At 32.2% G+C, this 3828-nt stretch overlaps 1 long non-coding RNA gene across 1 annotated transcript; it reads left to right on the top strand.

Moving 5' to 3' along the window:
• Positions 1–1004, top strand: LOC108364073 (uncharacterized). The gene is made up of 4 exons (XR_001847698.1): positions 1–63; positions 124–259; positions 344–488; positions 563–1004. It is a non-coding gene; the product is annotated as an uncharacterized LOC108364073 (long non-coding RNA).
• Positions 1005–3828: the final 2824 nt, after the last annotated feature.

Here is a 3828-nt window from a genome sequence, read left to right on the forward strand (position 1 = left end):
CTTGTTAACTAGATACATTAAGTTTCCATCAACAGTTGAAGAAAAACAGGCTGTAAAGGAAAAGTACTTATACTAAATTAAAAGTAATATTACTTAAGATAAGTTTATGATTCTTTATTTTAGATTTTATCAAGAGTTCAGATTCCCTGGGGTCATAGGAGCCATTGACGGATCGCATATTAAATTAAAGACTCCATCCAAAGACATTGAACATGTATATGTTTGCCGAAAAGGAGGACACTCAATAAATGTGCAAGTGGTATGTTCTATTCATTTACATATTTACAAATGTATATACATATACGTAACATTGTATGTACATACATTATTTCATCACTTGAAGGTATGTGACATGGATTTAAGAATACTTGACTGTGATGCTCATTTCGGCGGAACTGCTCACGATGCATCAGTTTGGAGAGCAAGTGCTTTGAATGTTTTTCTTGACAATATGTACTCCAATGGAGAACGAAATTTTTGGCTTTTAGGTATATTTTACTCAATTTGTAACATGCATATGTATATTATTTATGTAGCATAATTTTCCTTTTCACATGTTTAGGTGACAGTGGATATCCTCAATTACCTTATTTAATGACTCCTATTCCGGGAAACAATCTCTCAGATTCTGAACATAATTACAACAGACATCACCGGAAAGCAAGAAACTGTGTAGAACGCTGCTTTGGAGTGCTGAAATCTAGATTTCGATGCCTGTCAAAAGATAGAGTGTAGATAGAAAATACCTAGCACCGTCAGCAAAAATAACAATATAAAATTTTTACAAATTTTGTACAAAGTGTGAAATGTGGGTTTATACTATGCTTGTTATATAATGCGCTAGACTTTTATAAAAAAATAAACATTATAAACAATATAAAAACAGGCAAAACTGGTCAAAATGCAACTAACTTAATTAGCTGACCACGAGGGTACATCCTTTAATTTAAGCATTTATTATTATTATTATTTTTTAAATAATTCAATTAACGCTTACTCAAATTTAAAAAACAATTGCGTATTCGTTTATTTTCTTTATATTAAGTATTTTCTATATATGCATATTTCAGTCCAAAATTCATTAAATTCAATAAAATTAAGACGCTGTTCTACAGCTTGAAATACTTAACCTACAACTTAAATACCTAATTTATTTACATTAATAAAAAATGAAAAATTAAAACGCTGTTTCACAACATGTACACCTACGCTACAGCTTAAATACCTAATTTATTTACATTAGCAATAAGTAAAAACAATAAAACGCTGTTCTACAGCTTGAAAACTTAACCTACAGTTAAATATCTTATTAATTTAAATTAATCATAGATAAAAACAATAAAATTCTGTTCCACAGCTTGAAAACTTAACCTAAAGCTTAAATACCAAATTTATTTACATAAGTAAAAAACAACGCGCTGTTCTACAGCTTGGAAAACTAAACCTATAGTATATGACCATTGAATTACAAACGGTACACAGATGTTTACATTTTTACGTTTAACTGATTTTTTGAACTTTCATATTTTTTTTTAAATAAATATAAGTAAATTCAATAACATAGACCACATATATCGTAGCTTCAAACTTTGTGGAGAATTCGCCGAAAATCGGCTAATTACGAAAAACTCATCAAAATTTAAAACTTATCAGAATTTTTAAAAAATGTTTTTACTACGCATTTATATAGCCTTAAATTTTAGTACCATAAAGTGCAAGTTTGAAAGTCGGTAAAAATTCGCGGTTAATTATTTGAAATTTTTTTTGGTTGAAGGTTTCTGCATTTTCTTCTCACGTAAAGTATGTCGGCATTTTTTTATGTTGAAGAAAATGCATTACACCTTAAACCAAAGATTCGAAAATAACGTTTCGACCACAACTTGCATGGAACTGAAATTGAAGGCTATATATCTGCGTACGTAAACATTTTCTAAAAATTCTGATAAAAGCTTTTAAATTTTGATCACAGTTTTCGTAATTTGTTGATTTTTCGCGACTTTCGCACAAAGTTTAAAGCAACGATAGATGTGGTATATGTTATTGAATTTACTATATTTTTATAAAAGAAATATTAAAGTTCAAAAAATCAGTTAACGTCAAAATATAAACGTCTGAGTACCGTTCATAATTCATTGGCAACATACCGTAAAGCTCAAATATCTATATTTCTACGATCACTCCGAGACCAATCACCTTTGTAGAAGTAAATCCAATTTATTTAAGATTTGGACAATACGTCGGCCTTTCTCTCTTCATAGAGTTTCTTTTCTCCAGCGCGCAATTTTTCTTTCCGCCAAGACGACTCTGCGTTCTTCTAATTGTATCATTTTGGCGTTGCTCTCTTTAAAGAGTAATTTTTGCGTTTGGGAGCCCGACGTTGTGGTGGAAGTGGATCCTGAGGAACTCATATCCGGTGCCATTTGCGGTTCCTCATCGCCTCCTTCAAGAAACTGTAATAAAAAGTTAAATAAAAAACGGAAGACAATCATAAGGCGTATGTACATACCTCTATCTCAAAGTGGTCCACAGAGGCGCAAATAATTCCACGCTAGTTACTGCGCGGAACTTCTCTGTAATTAAAAAGTTATTATATAAATTATAGATATATACTATATAGTAAGTATGTTCAAACTACAAAAACATTTTGATCGAATTCGAATCTATGATAAAATAATTTATAAATGGAAATGTTCTTAACTCACCAGTGGCTCGATAACTTCTCTTTGACCGACCTCTGCCACTGTGGTCATCACGCCAATGATGCGCTCGTCGAGGTTACTGAGATGCTTTTCGTTTAATTGATGAATTTACCCCGCTTCGCTCCATAGCATTTCTCAAATCTTGGGATTTTTGTTTGGCCTGTGCTCCTATCATTAATCGAAAACAATTTTAAGAATCTTAGTGCTACTTATGTATATTTTCAAAACATATTTACCTCATATTTACCCACGCTCTCTTCCATCCTTCACCTCTTTTATGAGATCCTCTGCAAGCATTTAATTTTTCGGCGAGGTGGTTCCACTGCTCAGCTAAATCTTTTGCCTCCCGGTGCCATTGACGAATCTTAAAAAAGAAAAAACTTAAACAAAATCATTTACGGGAAAATGTTTTGCATACCTGTCGTGAGCAAATTCTCTATGATCCTCCAAATATTGAACGAGCATATATTTTTGATCCTTCGTCACTCTTTTGCTATTGCGGTTTTGCCATATTTTGCTATTAATTAAACAATTTCTTTAATATAAGGTTTACAAAACAATTAAGCACCTTTTTTGTCGCGTTATTTTTTTAGCACCAACCTTTTCTAGTCGCCAAATTCGCAGAATTTTAAGCCAACAATGGAGATTTGTAGCAATGGAAAATACGCTGGAATCGCCATTTTAGCTGATGAGCTGTCAAAAACTGTTCACTCACTTTATCCGGGTTCATTTTGTTCATCGCTAAAACCCACCAAAAAAAATGATCCAAAAATGAAACTTTTTAGAGATGCTTTTTTAAGCGCGAATCGCAAAAATCTCCCAAAATTGCTAAAATCCATTTAGTATTTTTTGGCGATGGAGTTTTAGCGATAGCGAAAGCTGGAATCCGGCTGCTGGCTGAATTCGGATAAATAGCCGAGTTTGTGTTATTTCTTGCGTGTATTTCGTAATTTAAGCGAGCGTTCTTTTGTAGCTCGGTTGCAAAAGAATACACCTATAGTTGTAAAATGTACATATGTATAAATATTGTACATATGTAGGTAGATCATATATATAAATAGGCAATCATGTTTCCTTTACACCCCTTTTACGGCTAAACTATACTTCTAAGGTATAAACAGTTATATAT

This window comes from Rhagoletis zephyria, unplaced genomic scaffold (genome assembly GCF_001687245.7).
Source record: "Rhagoletis zephyria isolate East Lansing unplaced genomic scaffold, Rhagoletis_zephyria_1.1 Rzeph_scaffold_01456, whole genome shotgun sequence".
NCBI classification, from domain to species: Eukaryota; Metazoa; Arthropoda; class Insecta; order Diptera; family Tephritidae; genus Rhagoletis; species Rhagoletis zephyria.